The sequence below is a fragment of the Mercenaria mercenaria genome, chromosome 15 (assembly GCF_021730395.1).
Source record: "Mercenaria mercenaria strain notata chromosome 15, MADL_Memer_1, whole genome shotgun sequence".
NCBI classification, from domain to species: Eukaryota; Metazoa; Mollusca; class Bivalvia; order Venerida; family Veneridae; genus Mercenaria; species Mercenaria mercenaria.
This window is the reverse complement of record NC_069375.1, coordinates 69,263,764-69,282,314: the sequence shown is the minus strand read 5'-3', so window position 1 is coordinate 69,282,314 and position 18,551 is coordinate 69,263,764. Positions and strand designations below refer to the sequence as shown.

General features: G+C 33.6%; 1 long non-coding RNA gene across 1 annotated transcript; it reads left to right on the top strand.

Moving 5' to 3' along the window:
- Positions 1-13,512: 13,512 nt before the first annotated feature.
- LOC123557648 (uncharacterized) lies at positions 13,513-16,847 on the top strand. The gene is made up of 3 exons (XR_008367258.1): positions 13,513-13,588; positions 14,838-14,964; positions 16,763-16,847. It is a non-coding gene; the product is annotated as an uncharacterized LOC123557648 (long non-coding RNA).
- Positions 16,848-18,551: the final 1,704 nt, after the last annotated feature.

Here is an 18,551-nt window from a genome sequence, read left to right as displayed (position 1 = left end):
TAAAAGGCACATGATACAAGCAGAGTTATCGCCTATCGTGTTACTTGATAACTCTGCCATACTTTGTAAACGTTGTTAAAATTATCGTAAATGTAAATCTATGTCAAATATAGCCAAAAATTGATATCTCGATTTCAGTGTGACGATTATTCATTTCGAGATAACCAAAATTCCAGTTTAAATAACATTTATGCTGGTGTTAAGCTAAAATGTACACGTACACATTGCATGTAAAATTAAGTTGTATTGATTGGACTCATACATTTTGGTCACAGCTTTAAATTATTTTATAATACAAAATCTCACCGTTATTTAGCTAGGGAACAAATCTATCACTTTAGACTACAAATTCAGCTATTATCCATGAATTTCAGTGATGTTATTTTATGTAATGTATCTCTTGCATCAAATACCATTCACTTTGTTCTGTTAAGTAACTACAGTACTTTATTCAAGTACCCTACAAAAGTTGAAATCAAATGTTACCCCAACTATAAAAAAGGTAACCAGGACAGGAACAGTTTGGTCACTTTGCATTAATTCATGTATGACTTCCTTCTTTCTCAACAACACATATTTTCATTAAAAAATAAATTTGAAAATGATGCAGTGTAATATTTTAAGTTGGCCAGAGTCAAAGTCATGGCCCATGAAAATTTATAGCAAGACCACTTTTTCAATATCACACCTCTTTTTGAATATACTACAAACAAATTTTAAACGGAAAATAAATTTAAAGAAAACAGAACTGAAACAATAAATAAAGGGTATATGATTTGCCCCCAGCTAAGGAAATATTGCGCCGAAGTTGGGATGCTCGAAATCATATTGACAGATTACTTGTTAAGGGGACACAGACTTTGAAATTAGAAATAAAGTGTGCGGGGTGTGATAAAAAAAATTCTGCAAAAATACAAAATTTTGGTACATGACTTGGATACTGTTTCAACTGTTATTAGAACACAAAGGAATGCACACTAAAAAAGATGAAAAAAAAACTCAAATAAGACAGTTATTGTTGAATTACATACGACTTATTGTGTACATTCAAAGTCAACTTTTTGTCAGTGTATGAAAATAATAGCACTATACCTGTTCAAACATTTATGAATACCCTCCAGATTCTAGTTTAAAGAAAAGAAGTGAAATAAGTTCACTATCTTTATTTTCATTTTGCATATGTAAGCTAAAACACAGTATTTAGTTTGTTAACAAAGCAGTGCATATGAAAAAATATGGTGGTCAAGGAAGGCCACATTTCAAAACTAAAAGATTGTATTTCTCTTAATACATTAAATATTTATTGTTACAGAAGTCGAGTTGCGTGCAATTAGGGCCTAGAAATGATTCCATTATGGAATTCATGAAATACAATGCAGTTATAATATATCTAACACATTCAACAAGCTTTTTTTTTTTTTTTTTTTTTTTTGTTAGATTTAACGTCGCACCAGCTCATGATAGGTCATATGGCGACTTTCCAGCTTTAATGGTGGATGAAGACCTCAGGTGCCCCTCCGTGCATAATTTCATCACAAGCGCGCACCTAGGTAGAACCACCGACCTTCCGTAAGCCAGCTGGATTGCTTCCGCACATGAAGAATTCAACGCCCCGTGTGAGGCTCGAACCCATATCGATGAGGGGCAAGTGATTTGAAGTCAGCGACCTTAACCACTCGGCCACGGAGGCCCCTACAACAAGTTTTTGAAAATGTATTGTCTTTCAAATCTTTAAAATAAGGTATGAAATTTGGTTGAGAGGTCGAATCAATGTTAATACGTGCAAAATAATTTTTAAATCTCATTCACAAAACTGACTTATACACAGCAGGAATGTCAATCATCAAAACTCGATAAAAATACAATTATCCTCACTTTTATGCCATTTATAATATGTCCTTGAATTCTCCACTATACTTTTCATAACTCGATTTCCACGAGTTGCACGAGACTGCTGTCATTCACGTAAAAATCGGGTCCAGACAATACCATCTAAACATAATTAATTTATAATGCAGTTTAAGAAAATCTTTAGCTCAGAACGTAATTAACAAGTATAATATTGTAATAACAACTACACTTACACTGATCTGAGTACTAATAAACTTTGATAATGTAGCAGTTGAGTCCAATAAGTCTAGGGGTGTTAAAAGATAATCCGTCATAGATCTATTGTAAAGCAAATACTGGATTACATGTATTCGAAAATAAACATTGTCGATTGTATTGAGGTCAGCTGCCACATTATCAAAGTTTATTATTAGCAATCGGTTTATATGTGATTTGATTAATTCATTTTGTACTTTGTTATTGTCATCAAAAAGTATAACGGAAATGCCTCACAAATGAAAGCGAAAATGACTTTGATTCGGAAAATAGTCCACTTTAAGTAATATTTTTTTGATAAAGGTCCATAGAAATTGATCATTTTCAGGTATTGAAGACGCATATTCCTAATAGGATTCGTTATTGGATATAGTAGTCGCAACTTGACCGCGAAGGTTGACCTTAGGCTGATTATTCATATCGATTATTTCATTGTAGAAATAAGGGTGCTCAGCGTAGCCGTGTATATTTATATGGAATTACTTTGTATACAGCCTTTTACGTATACTCCTTTTCAATAGTAGGTTGTGCCTCATTATGTATCATAATACAAAGGTCAACCATCAGGGTCAACTTACGTCCACTATAAGAAGTTATAAACATCGACAGATTTTTTTTAATTCGTACACGTGCTGACACCTGTCTCCCGTTAATCATTAGAGTTACCGTTCGTCCAGCACAGTAATACTTTTTTGCAGTGAATCGTGGAAAAATTAAAAACCATGTAAATAAACAAAAATTATCCACTTTTTTAAAGATCTATTTCATGTGATCGACGTTATGCATTTAACCCACCAGACCTGTGTAGCATCTTAGTTACCTGTACTAAGGTATTTATTTTGTAGAATGTCATGTTACGCTCTTACAATGCTAATTCCACTCTGATTTTTTTGTTTACTTTTTTAACAATGAGAAAGATGTCGTCGATCCCGAGTTGAGATGACGGGGCGTTAAATTGTTACCTGTTTAAGCAAAGTTTTTTAACCTGGTTTGTTAGAAAGAACAAGTACAACATTATTTGTTACACTGGTATTGTAAACAACCTGTTTTTGCCTTGAAAAAGCTTGATATTTTGTGTTGAATGTACTTTCACAGTGACCTCTGTTTCTTATTACATTCATAGCACTGGCACCAGATCAGAAAGAAAATGCCTCCGTACGTGTTATACCCTACCCCTAGGTATTCTATAAGAACCATGGTCATGAACGGGAAAGTGCACTAACCCGTTTCAATCGTACATTTCTCAACTTAAACGCGCAGTTCGGTGAATGGGTACCTAGTATATTGAACAAGCGATAATTTATCTTCCATCTTGCACCAGTCACATTGTCTCAATATTCCATATTGCTGAGATTATCAACATATTTTATGCTTTCGTCAACGTTACTGAAAAAACTTGCTTGACCTTCCCTAATGAACATCCGGTCTAGAGGTCACGGCAGTGTGCACATGTTTGGCGAAACGTAAACAAACAAAAACAGAATTAAATAAAATCACAATTTTACACTAAAACTCGAAATGATAAATGAAATTCATCTTGTATATGATCTTTAATTTGAAATCGTACATTGGTCTGCATCTGTTCTGTTTGTTTTATTCATTTTGCACATTTATGCTGCATTTTCACATTTTAGCGAACACATGTAGTAAAATGACGACTGACATACATTTTCACAACAGCCAATCAGAATGGTTTTGTAATCTAGAACGGAACTTCACCAGGGAAGTTCAAGCAAGTTTTTTGTGTAACGTTGAAATAACTATAAACTACGCGTTGTTTTTCTAAGATAAGATGTATTGAAAACATGTGACCGGTACACAATGCAAGATAAATTACCACTTGCTTGATATCCATAGTAAACATTTACCGCACTGCGAGTTTTAGATATGAAATGCGCGATTGAAACGGGTTAGTATATTTTCCCGTTCATGACCATGGTTCTTATAGAATACCTAGGGGTAGGGTATAACACGTACGGAGGAATTGTCTTTCTGATCTGGTGCCAGTGATTCATAGTACCACATCCTTATCCACAAAGTACTGAATATTACAGATGTCCACATGTATTATATCAATTAGGAATATGTTTTTTTTATCTTCCCACCATCATTTTTTTAAATATGCACCCCTTCCTTATTTCTGCATGATCTGTGAAAGTAGCAATATGCGTCCCCTTAAATGCTGACTAAAAGACGCACGGAGTGTTAATATAATACTAGTTTATATTATATTGCCACCTGTATAATTCGACTTGGAGTTCCATCAAACAATTTTAAACTTTAAAAGTACATACCGTCAGTACTCGAAGTCAGAATAATGTGGTAATCTTAGTAAGTTTATTATATTCTTGATGTTAAAACGTGAAGTGAGTTTTCAGCGTTGGCTGATTAGTATTAACCTCATTGGAGAAACATTCATCTTATTACTCGCGTAAAAGCAACACTGACATACAGGTTTGCTATTTATCGTATGAAGACTTTTTTATTAATTACCATTCATGCTGTATCTTTAAGAACTGAGCATTAGTAGTTTTTGCTTATAAGTTTTAGTTTGTGCAGTTTTGGTTCACATTTTTCTTTTTAAATATAACTATTCTTGTGTATTATGACAGTAATAGGTTTAAAATACTTTAGATGGTGTCCCTTTTTACTCTCCGTTTAATCCTTTTAATTTGTTCGCTTTTTAATTTAAGGTATTTTTCACGGTCAAGAAGTGCTCAGCAGTTGTTCGGGAATGTGAGACAGGTAAGTATTTCTCAAAGAATGAACCGATCCACAATAATTAAATCAATATTATGAAAATATACACAATGCCATGCTAACTCTTCTTGATTTTTCTATCTTAGTTTTTTGTTTGATGCAGTTGTTAATTAAAATGTGTTCCTTTTATTCTGTAGTGTTATTGCGTTAGAAGATAGGTCTCCTACACATTAAACCACATCTTGCCTCGGGTGATATCTTGAAATTTTTCAGATACATTTGGAACAAATTTCGTATTTGGTTTTATCGGAAACAAACAACCACTAAATCAAGAAGACATTCACCTTCATATCACACCGATATTGCAACTAACAGCACATGTCCGAGTAACGGCTCCATTCCTGGTTGTGGACAGAACATACACAATATCTAACTTCAGTGTAATAACTTTAAATGGCACTTTAATTCAGTACGAAAACGGAATACAGTTTAAAGGTATAGAAATCAATTCTGATGTCAATATTTCCGTGACTGCTCTTACTGGTTTAACACATGTAGATACCTTAGAAGGATTTTTGGTCTTACCAACTAATGCACTTGGTACAAGATATATAACTGCGTCATATGTCCCTTACAATAATTTCAACAGTGAAATTCTTATAGCCGGTATAGACAGCGACACTGATGTCATAATGAACATATCTATTAATGGTCGAATGAGCATTAATAGGACCATCAGATTACAGAAGTTTGAAACATTTCAATTCAAGACTAGCAATGATGTAACGGGTAGTATTTTAACATCTAGCAAACCCGTAGCTGTTTTTTCTGGCTCTGCTGGTGCTAAAATCCCTATTGGACTTGGAGACTATCAGTATATCGTTGAGCAAATGATACCAACCAAATTCTGGACTACGAAATACATAGTCCCCCCTATTTATCCCCGAAAACATTTTGTCCTGAAGATCTTTGCAGACCATGATAATACGGAAGTCCATTATTACAACAGTACTGATCACTACGCAGTATACATGGACAAGGGAGCTGTAGTAGAGACGCTGTTTGGTACAGAACCAGTGACAGTAATGGCAAACTACCCGATAGGTGTGATGCAGTATGGTCATGATGGTAATAAAGTGTATGGAAATAATAACGGTCAGGTGTATGGAGATCCGTTCATGATGACTGCACAAGGTGTATCACAGTTTGTGGACTCGTACAGATTTGTAACTCAGTCATACTACAGTACCGGAAGTAATACATTAGCTGTTACTATTGTTAGAGAGAATGCTAGTGAAATACTGTTAAATGGACGTTCTATTTCTTACTGGAATAGTAAGAACGTATCAGTTAGTAAGAACGTATCAGTAGCCTATCCGATGGGGCAGTATTTGACATTGTTTGTGAATGTGTCATCCAACATGTCTTACCATTTATCTCACAGTGAGGGAATGAAGTTTGGAGCTGTTCTTTATGGGAGACCTGACTGGGTTTCTGCATACGGGTATCCTCTACAACTGTCTCTGTCTAACTCAGGTTAGTTTACACAATGTTTAATTCTATGCCATCCTAACTATAATTGAACACAAGGAATATTACTGTCTGTTTCACAGAAAACGTAAATATATTGTTCATGATGTTTCTTATAGTTATGCATCTTGAGTACCTGTATATATGAAGACAATGCGAGTAGTTATGACTTATTTACTTGCGTCTTATTTGATATGAAACTGTCTGTTGTAGTTTGGATAATTTTCATTCCACTTCCCTTATTCTGCAATTATTTGAAATGAAGAGTTTTTAATGTTTTATAACAGCTGGTACTACCATAGTTAATATACTAAGTATTAAAGACAACATAGATCTGCCATGTACATTTTGCAGGCAATTATAATTAGATATACCCGTCTCGTCCCTATTGGCTATGTAATGAATTTTATACTTTATTCACATACATGTCTTTTCAGAAAACTGCACATTGTCAAATACTTCACAAAGTACTGTCCCTACACCGGGACCTACAAACACCGGATATACAGCAAAGCCGCTCCAGACAACTAATGGCACAGGTATGATATTTTTATGCTACGATACCACTTTTATGTGTCACAGGTACGGACGTGCATGCTGTATTCGATTGTTGTATGTATTTATATTAGACAATTTACTCTTCTTCTTAACGAGCCTTTTGTTAATGATAATACTTTGAACAGTACTATACGATGTTTAATAGCGTTAAAGCATTTTTGATTCATGCCTATAATGAATAAAATCGTGATACATTGCCACGGTTACCTATTATTCCTTCGCTGTAGTTCAGGGTCCGTATTCATAAAGTATTTTAAGTATAAGTTTTGACTTAAGTTCATGATTTTACTTAAGTTTGTGGTGATTTCAGCTTAAGTCTAAGTAAAAACTCCTATTAATAAAACAGCTTAAACTTAAGATACGTAAGAAATGACTTAAGTCAGAAAACAAAATAGCGTAGTGAGTACGATTAAAGTGTTGTTTTTCAGATAAAAGCACTTCAAACATAATTGTGCATTTTGTGCATAATTGCGCATGTTGTATCTGTCTGAAATTAATGTGTTTTTTTATGTTTTCGTCCACAATAAAAGCCAAGAATTACTTATTATTATAATAAGTTGTTTTATGAATAACAAATATACTTAAGTAAAATAAATTTCTTACCTAAGTAATACTTAAGTAAATAGTCAATTTCTTATACTTATACTTAACATGCTTTATGAATACGGCCCCAGGTGTTATAGATGTTTAAACGTGCGATATCGTAATATTCATATACATTAAAGACAATTTTAAAAAGATTGATTGCTGCAATACGTGTACTATTGTAATATCATTCCAAAACCTGTTGCAAAGTTTAGTTAGAACTGCAGTATTTATAGGGGCAACGTTATTTCTTTTTTTTAATTTTAGTAGTTTAATATTGACCGTTTTGCCCCGAACATGGAATTAGTTTCTTGGAATGTACATTTTTCCGTTCGTCTACCAGTGCTGCCTGCTCCTTTGTAAATGAATTAACGTTGAAATGTTCAAACTGCTTCAGACTCCTGAGACATTGAGTCTACGTTAATCCAACGTTTTATGTATTTAAAATAATACTTAATTTTAACTTGAAAGCCTGCTATGACTTTCCGTAGCATTTGTAACATTAAAATAAGGATGTTCTTTTTATTACTTTAGGATATGGAAAATGGTGCTTTCACTGTGAGGATATTACCCATTTAAAATATTGTGATACAGTTCAGAGATGTCAGAACGAGAACGAGGTAAGCCATCAATATCATTTACATGTTGCACCAACCTGTGAATACGTTACTTATTGTTTAATGCTATGCGCGTACTGAATGTCTTGCCGGTGAACAATAAAAAATTGCCCTTTTGACCTCTGGCAATTGTTTTGACTATTGACACTCACAGGCAAGCCATTCAACAAGTGCTTTAATTCATGACATCAATAAATGAATTTTCATGTGTGTTTAAAAAGAGTAGAAAATAGCTGATACTGTGTTTCGTTTACTATTGCATAGTAGCATTAGAATTAAAAGTTTAAATAATAGCAACCGAACTAAGATAGAAAAATTCGCATTTAAGCTATATATCAAAATGACGTATTTGTTACATTATTTGTATATAATTAGGTGTGTTACGTTCAAAGTTATACCAGAAAGCTTGGAGTAAATCTTTTTAAATCTGGATGCATGAATATTGAGGTATGTAATAATTTAGTTAAATTGGTACCAGGTAGTGATGTATCCCTAGCCTTGCTTTGTCTTGAAAGGGAGTCAGTCTAAGCAATAAACACTTCAGTCAAAATATAAATCTTTAGGAGAACAACACATTGCTGACAAACAAACCCATTCGTTGTCTACAGTTCTTATACGAGTTCATTTCAACAACTGTCTGTTGATTATATGCTTGTATAACAAGGGCGGTTAGCACGATATATTTGATAACCATGTCATCTCAAACGATATAAAAGAATGTGAGAAACCCATGACATTTATGAAACAAGAACACTTCTGGAGATTTTTGTGTGAAATAATGTACAGTGTGTTAGTATGTAATAGAAAGAGCATTGAAACACGAGGGTAAACGATTTGTACGAGGGGGCGTAGCCCCGAGTATAAATCGTTTACCCGAGAGTTTTAATGTTCTTTCTGTTTTGTATCATAGCCATCCATATATGGTAGTTGTAGGCGTTCCACATTACCATTTACAGCAGTTCAGTGAGTACTTAAAATCCTTGCTTTAGAAATGTGTAAAGCCCAGGTAAAATAAACCAATGCTAGAGCAGAAAATCAATAAAATGCACTTCGCAGTCTTCTGTTTCAGACACGCAGGCATACTTTTCTTTCCAACAGTGCGGTAACTAGCGTGCGGGTATTAAATACCTGCACACTTTTAGTTACCGCACTCTGTACTCAGAGTATACGAATTACCTGCACCAAATTTGTTAAGAAAAAACACCGAGCTATGATACAGTTGCTACTATTGTATTTAAACTTAAAGAAATGACTGCTTATAGTATTGTTTTGTGATATTTTGATTAGATTTAAGCAAATTCGTATTGAGTTAATACACTCTTAATAAAGATGTAATATCAAATAATAGAAACGATACGCATTATAAATTATTTTCCGTAGTCGCATTCATTGTTATAATTTTAATTATAGATTTCATGTTGAAAATGTTTCTTTTCCAATGAAATGATTCCCCTATTAAATTGCAGCAGTGCCACAACACCGATACAAATGGCGGATGCTTGGAATGCTGCAATGAGAACTTCTGTAACAGTGCCGGATGTGGAGGTTACGGTAACCTTTTGACCTTTTTAGCTCACTGGGAGAGTTTTGTGATCGCATTTTGTCCGTCCGTCGTCCGTGCATTCACAATTTCTTGTGAACACGATAGAGGCCACATTTTGCAATCAGTTTTAATCAAACTTGCACACAACTTTTGTTGGCATAATGGCATAATATCTCGGTTCCTTTCGAAAACTGGCCAGATTCCATCATGGGTGCCAGAGTTACGGACCCTAAAAGGGCTAAAATTTTCTGTCTGGGGCTTGTGAACACGATAAAGACCGCATTTTGCAATCAACTTTAGTTAAAATTGCACACAACTTGTATTGGTCTTCCGAAAAGTGGCCAGATCCTATCATTGGTTTCAGAGTTATGCCCCCTTAAAGGGTAAAACATTGCTACTCTTGGCTTGTGAACACAATAGAGACCTCATTTGACAATCAACTTTCATCAAACATGCACAAAATTTGTATTGGTATAACATCTCTGTTCCTTTAGAAAACTGGCTAGATCCCACCATTGGTTCTAGAGTTATGTCCTCTAAAAGGACCAAAATTTGCTATTTTGACTTTTGCAGCCATATACAGACTTGTAAAATATCTTCAACATCAATGAATCTTGGATTCCATGATGAATCTGTCAGATCCAATCATATGGTCTTGAGTTACGGCACCTGACCATTGAAAGAGCTTGATGATCTCTAGGCCTTGATTGAAACTGGGTCTGGTCGGGTTAAAACAAGGTCATCAGGTCAAATCAAAGGAAAGGCTTGTTAACAACCAAGAGGCAACATTTATGACTCTATATTCGTAAAACTTAGCCAGACTGTTACTCTTGATGATTTATTGGCCAAGTCTAAGAATGGGTCATATGGGATCAAAAACTAGGTCACCCGGCAGACCCCTGTACCACCCCCCCCCCCCTCCCAGTTGGCTGAGAAGAGATCAATACTCATCAAAAATGCACCCTACTAGTTTGGCAAAGGAATATTTTTTTCTCAAATTTAGACCCAGAAACGCACCAGAGGCCACTTTTTCATACCTGTATTTAAAATGTTTTCTAGGGGGGAGAGCACCCTGACCACCCAGTCAAGAGAGGAGTAACGTACCCCTACAATACCTCATAATTAAGACCTAAAATGCACCAGAGGCCACCATTTCATGCCTGTATTTCAAAACTTTCCAGAGGGAGAGCCCTGACTCCTTAATATAAGGGGAGTACACCCACAAATAAATGCACCTGAGGAAACCATTTCATAAGATCCCCTGATTCCCCTTACATGTGCAAAATCACCCCCTTCAATACCTTGCACTTCGGCGGTGACGTCTTCGTTCAAGACTGGTGCTCCCAAGTAAAAAAATTCTGGATCCGGTCCTGCCCGGTCAAAAAGTTTTGCAGACTGATCTTAAAACTGAATTTCAGTGATCATGACTGTGACATTTTGACCTACTTTCTTGAGTTTTAAGATACAGTCTTGAAATTTGGGTGACAAGTACAGTTTTGCACACCAATCTAAAAACAGACTTTCAGTGACCATAAATATGACCTACTGACCTACTTTCCTAATATTGTAGCATCTGTTTGACATTTGAAGCGTATAGCTTATATTACTCAGGTCAAACAGGGTCATCATGGCCCTCTTGTTAGTGCTTTCCTTCGAAGTTCAAAGGTAGAGAAAAAACGAGATACTTCAATTGTGCACCAAAATGCCGACACAGAGCATGTTATTATCACAATCATTCGTCGTTGTGCAAATAATACTGCACGATTAAGATGTATTAAATGGTGCTATAATGACTTTATACTGAAGTAATACTAGTATCTTGCGATGTTTAAAAAGTGTTCTTATTTTTCCTATTTTCTGATATGATTGGAATATTGCCGGTTTTACTTTAAAGATGCTAGGGAAACAATTTCATATAAGCACGTTATATTCAGAAATAATTCGAATGATGTAAATACAATGTCAAAAATTTAAGTTTAGCGTTGGTCTAGAAGTTAAATATCGACAAGTGAAACTGAATGTCGTGGTTTCCATCACATCTTCTTATATGACAACGATTCTGCTTTCTGTTTTAGAAAAGATACTCTAGAGTGATTTCAATTTCATTTCATTGTTATTGCCAAATTCAGCAAAATAATTTGCCTTTGCCCATTTACAAATGCATATAGAAATGGCAAAGACAACAAACATATATACATGTATAAAAGCAAAACGCAAACAGTATTGTAACATATCAAATATCATAAGTAACAGGATAGTTTTACATAATGGTCTATGTGAAGATAATCTTAAACAGGTACAATGTTTTCTAAGTGCATCGTTATCAATTAATCTTATCTGAATAGTTATCATAACAAAAGGAGGTTTTAAAGTTTCTATAATAGTCTAATTTAGGACATTTAATGAGCTATACCAATATTGAACGTATTGATTTAATAACCGTTGTTTTATTAAATGGAAGTACTTTATTTTATTGTCATAATGATATAATATATTTGAAAAAAACCAAGATGTACAATAACAGACTTAATACGCCTAGCAAGGCAAGTATCGTTTATAGTATTGCATTTATCAGCATACATATAATATAATTGTGAGTTCTCATTTTTCATTATCTTAAGCCAAAATTCTATTGATCTTTCTTTTGCTATGACAGACAATGGAAACCTACCGATACGTTTATAGCTATCAGCAACCGAGTTGAAATAAATTAGTATGAACTAATAATTAATTCATTTTTCAAACATTCATTAATAGGGTTTCAGGGCTTAGGAAACAGAGGACCTTTGTGTTTGGACTGCTCACATATCGGGGGAAATGAATTGTGTAACAATGTACAACTCTGTCACTCAGATCAGGTAATTTTTTCATAAGTGAAATAACACATTCTATCAATGCAATGTTATCTCATTCATATATATTGTAAAACAAATCTCATCAAGATAAGAAGTATTACAAACTCACTTAAGGACTGCGTGCTACAGCTCAACTTTATTTTGTGTTTTCTTGAGATGAAAATATTCTTTATTTATTAAAAAAGCTTTACTGGTGGTATGTTACAATAATAAATGCCTCTAAACTCCACAGTTAACAGTTTCTTATTGTAAATATTTTTCAAATTTCATGGAATAAGGAAATTTATTACACAAGAAAATAATAACATTGTTGAAGATAGCCGCGAAAACAATATGTGAATGTTTTGTACCCATTTAATTGACAATATTATTAGTTTATTTAACAATGGTATGTTCAATATGGAGATATATTTTATTGGTACCCAACATCCAACTAAAACATTAATTAAGCTGACACACGAACCTAAATTTAAATATCACTTGTCAGCTAGATAGCTGTTTAGACATATGTCACGTAAATTACTGAACAAAGTAAAATAATTTCTTTATTCTATGACTGTTTTGCTTGGAATAAATGCCCGCTTAGCAGATCAGCGTGTCATAAGACGACTATGAAAATAGAGCTAAGGGTTTATTGACATTGTACTCCGCTTAGATTAAAAGTTGAAAAGTCTAATTATACTGTTATCATAATTAAATAAATTGTACGGTCACCTGTTTGAAGAGAGAAGTAGGTATAGAATAAATACGTATATTGCGATGTATAGATGCTTCAGGCTCCGTCTTACAAAATGTATCAAATTGTGTTTAAATATTCATTAGTTTTCCCATTGTTTAAAGGGTTGCTCCGTAAATCCATGTAATTAAGCACCACAGATACGGATATGTTAGAATATTGTAATCGTTAATGCATGGAATACTTGAAAACGGCGTTAAACCCAAAACAAACAAAAACTTGTATATTATACTGTTTTGCGCTTCTATTAAGAACCATTTTTCAAAATGAAATATCTTCCTTTCAGGCATGTGTGATAGAGAAATACGAATGGGGAGATAATGACTTTCAGTATTACATGGGATGTACTCAACCACAGGTTATACCTCTTTTATTATACAAATACATTTGGCATTAAGTTTCCCCAACAAACATGGAAATGTTGCAACCTATTCTGAATAATATATGGTATTTGAGTATATAATTTTTCAAAAATGGATCGAATGTGAATGCATTTGCATACTGAATTTATTAACCGAGTTGCATAAAATGATAAAATGCAATTTTAAAGTTGGCAGATCATATTTTAATCAAGTTATGGATCTGTTCGAAAGTTTAACAAATTACACTAGCCTTTTTCTTTTTGTCCTCCTATCCTAGTTGCCAACCAAGATTGAGTTATTTTAGCATGTGTATATATTTAATAACCATATATCGCCAAACGAATGATACATGTATGAATATAAGAATGTTTTCATCATGTTTGTCAAAGATTAATATTGACAATTATGTACTATTACTACATTACTTAATCTGTCTTGCGCAAGCAAGATAGGTTGGAAAAAATGAACTTAGGAGAAACAAACTATTTTAATTCATAGTAGGAAGACGTTCCTGCATCTATAAAAATATAAACATAATTATGAAAAAAGTATATTGAAATCAAAACAAATATTCAATTGATTGATTGTATTAATACTTTTATATTAAAGGGGTGGGGTGGTAATTATAAAATTTCATCAAGGATAAAAAGACTCCCATTTATTATAGGTATCTACTCTATGTAATGAGAATTTTATTCAATGAATGTATCCTTAACATACACATAAATGTGACTGACCACCTTTTCTTGTAAACACATATCAATTCTTTCGGCTCAAATAGTGTAATACTAGTAATCAGTTATACACCTAGTCAATTCTACCAACTTGAAAGATCGTCAGTAACAAAATTTTATATCATAGTAGTATGTATTATCAAAATTATGACATGAATTTTTATACTTCAAGGACGCCAAACGTGGTAAGAATAATTATCTAATATGTACAATACATTTCTGTTCTATTCCTATATCCAAAGCGTTGGTTCCGGCCAGAAATCATGACAGCAATCGCCAAGCATAGTAAACTTACTATGAAAGACAGTAAGAAACACTACAACATTAGTTCATTGCGAGTACAGTTTTATACTAAAAAGAGCGAATATCAAATGCAATTAAGTCTGGTAAAAATCCATGCAAGTACTGACATCCAATAGTAGGCAATTGTTGGACATGAACTCAATATTCATATTGATTATTTGAATGTTTTCTTGTTGTATTATATATATTAGAGTTGTCTGTATTGTAGGTGTGTACGTCCAAGCGCTCTGTCGGTGATCGCACTGATCGAAATGTCCCTGTCTGTTCGCACTGTTGCCACTCAGACTTCTGCAATCTAAACTGCACTTCAGTAGATCTTGGTCCGGCTTTAGTTGGTATGTACATGATTGTAATACCGCATTAAACATTTCTGGTCTGTCCGTTTCCTAAAGTGGAAACAAATGTTCAGTTTTTTAAGTAGTGATAATCTGGCAATACAATGATTAACAAGCAAACATACGTTACGGAACTGAATTATTTTGCTAGATGGTGGTCAGGTGTCTTGACCACTCAAAATAAAAGCAAAGAAAAGTCATACATACCTTATGATCAACAGCCTTACTTAACATTCTATAAATTCCCATACTTAAAATTTATCACTGAAGAAGATGAATACAGTTACGTCCTTTCAAAAGAAGAAATATGTGATATTAATTTCATATACACGACTTATATGAGAAAAACCAGACGACCCTGCATACTGCAGTCATTCATATGTGTAATATTATACGACAAAATTTCTGACAGGTCAATTTGTGTTTCAAATATGACTTTTTCTTTCAGTTGTTAAGAAAATAATTTGCTGTTTTTGTTTTTGATCGATATTACATTCTTATCATTTGCTTTTAAAACAGTATTTCTGTAGGAGTTATCGCTTATTGCATCAAAATAAAAAAAGGAAAACCACAGGTCGCCAAACACGACATAAGTGAAAGGGTTGCAGAATGTTCATAAAATTGCGTGGCTACATGGTGTATAGTCACTGTGATACTTGTTTCTATTCCAACATAATACAGATACATTACATATATTACTATAACATTACTTTGCCATTTAACTGGAGCATTTCGAAAGGCTAAATTTATTTCTTAATTACCTCATATTGGTTGAGGCAAACTCCAACGCAGTGATCTCCCTTGCCGCTTCGCTCATTGATCACTGCCACCACAACATTCACGTGACCATGATTCATCACGTGATGTTAGATCGGTTAAAAATTAACTTATATATTAATATGTCATTATGATATACCAAACTTTTGAGAATAACATATTTTGGCCAGCAGGAAAATATTCAAAAGCCTCCATCTGTTTCGGCTTGGGTCAAATGACAGCATTATAATAGTGAACAGCGCCAAAGATTAACGCTGATATACTCGTTTGTTTACTTTCAGTTTCGTTTCAGGATATTTACCGGTAGTGTAAATAAATACCCATTTTCAATCAAAATCATTATTTTCTTCATTATGGAACATTCGCCTGTGCTAAAAGAAGTGTTAACTTCGAAAACATTGGGGAAAAAATAACTAAATAATCATATAACTAAAAGAAGTCCACTCAGCTGAGTTTTAGCTAAAAACATTGTGTTGGCAGTGATCAATGAGCGAAGCGGCAAGGGAGATCACTGCGTTGGAGTTTGTGGTTGAGGGTGCGGCTGAATACAGTTTTTGCCAAAATTGATAATGGCTAAAAATACAGACTGTGCCCCTACGTTTTCACACTGTGAAAATGATAAAATGGCACCCCGAATAAACAAGCTTAAATTTATAAAATAACAAGAGAATATAGCAGTTGCAGTTTTACGTTTTGGTCAAAATGTAGTTCCGTAATTTGACTGAACGTCACACATACAAATACAAATTAACAAAATTAAATTAAGTCTTCAATTGTAGTATACATCAATTTTATTACAAACTATCTTAATATAAGAGTTTTCAGATGTTTTAATTCTTGAGCATTTTTTTCATATTATATTCATGCAATTGATGATAATATTTGCAAGATATAATTTAGTTTATTTTCCGTTTGATTTTTAGATGAACACTACTGATATTCGACAATAAATTTTTATATTGGTATATTCGTATAAAGATTTGTATTATATATGTCTACTGTTTGATAATTTATATTTCAGGCTAGACTCATGGAACCCGAGTTTTGACATTTCTGCCATTTACATTGTACACTGAAGTATTATTAATAAAATGGTAGCAGGTAAGATTTGTTTCGAATTCGTTCTTATTTATAATTGTATAATATTGCTATCATATTTATATTCAATTTTATACTATTACATATTCGCCAGAATTAAGTCACCCAATTTGCTCCAGACTAATATCCAATATCCAATATAGTAGATCCAATATTGTGGTCTTCAGTTGGGTTTGTGGTGCAGATGAACTCAATAATTTTATTTTATCCCGAAAAGTTTTATTCCCATAATAGAGATAACACGTAAACATTAACCTTTTTATGTAAGTTACCTACCTAAATATTAAGATCACTTTACGTTACCTGAGCCGAAACATGTACTTACTGCATGTATGTCTCTTTATGGCAGACTTAATAGGCCGAAATTGTCATATGATGATATTATGGCTCATTTACTGAAGAGATTTACTAGTATTCTACATTCTTCTATGTGAACCTTTGTAGATAATGTAAACAAAGAATCTTTAGAATCTTTAGTGCAATGGAAAATAACCTGCCATCTGCCTGACCTTAGAAAACAGTTTCAGATCAATAACTTGAGAACTATTTGGCCAAAAAACCTTAAAACTGCACTCGTCTGACTATTTAGCCTTTGTCGGCGGATGATTCCTTTTAATGTTTGGATCAAAAGGTCAAAGGTAACCGTTTGATGTTTGAAGGTTGTAGGTCAAGTAGTTCTCAAGTTATTAATTAGAATGTACTTTCCAAGTTCAGACGCGTGAACTTGACCTTTAATCAAGCTATCCCAAATTCTATTATACAAACGATGTAGTTTTAAAGTTCTAGCTTTCCCCTGCCGATCCCAAACTCAGCAGGGCTTATCAACAAAGCAAGACAAATGGTTTTATTAAGTGGTTACGATTTAGGTTATGGTTCTTCAGTTATTGAAATCATTTTCTAATAGCATGCCCCTATGACATTGAAGTGTCATCGATTGACCCAAGTATCAAACGACACTGTCCATTGACAAAGGCCAATATACATGTGTAGTTTAAAAGTTCTAGATTAAACGGCTCTTAAGGTTTTGATCAGAAACCTAGAGACCTTGACGTTTGATGTATTAGTTCCAATGTCAAAACTCTAAGGGACCATTTACTGATCAAGACCAATATGCAAATAGAGTTTGAAGGTTCTAGGTCAAAAAGTGCTAAAGTTATTGACCGGAAACCCGTTTTCAATGTCCAGTCTCCTCTTTTCTTGTAATAGCAAGCTGTTTCCTCGTACAAACGAAATTATCTCGTAATTATGGAATTATTACGAGATATTTTTCTCTTAATAAAGACATCTTATCTCGTAATAGCAAGATGATTATCTCGTTAATACGAAATGGTTTGTCGTTATTACGAATCTTAAGTCGTTATTACGAAACTTGATATTGCAGAAGCAAATAGTATATATTGTAATCTTTTTTCAGATTGAAGAAATGTTTGAATAATACTTAATTTTTACTCTCTTTTCCGTTTAAACTAAATTTTGAGAGACAAAGCTACAATCGACAGCTGAGCAGCAAGTACATACTTTGTTTACCACACCCTTAAGCTTGCATAAACTACTGTAAATTGGCTAAAATATAAAACTAACTTTTCGGGCAAAATAAAGGCAGATTATTAGCTCGTGAAAACACTTTATTTTGAAATCTTGTTTATGAACAAATAATAAAATCAAGATGTTCCAAGTCGGAGCTGTAAGAATCTTTTCCTGCCAAGTCTATA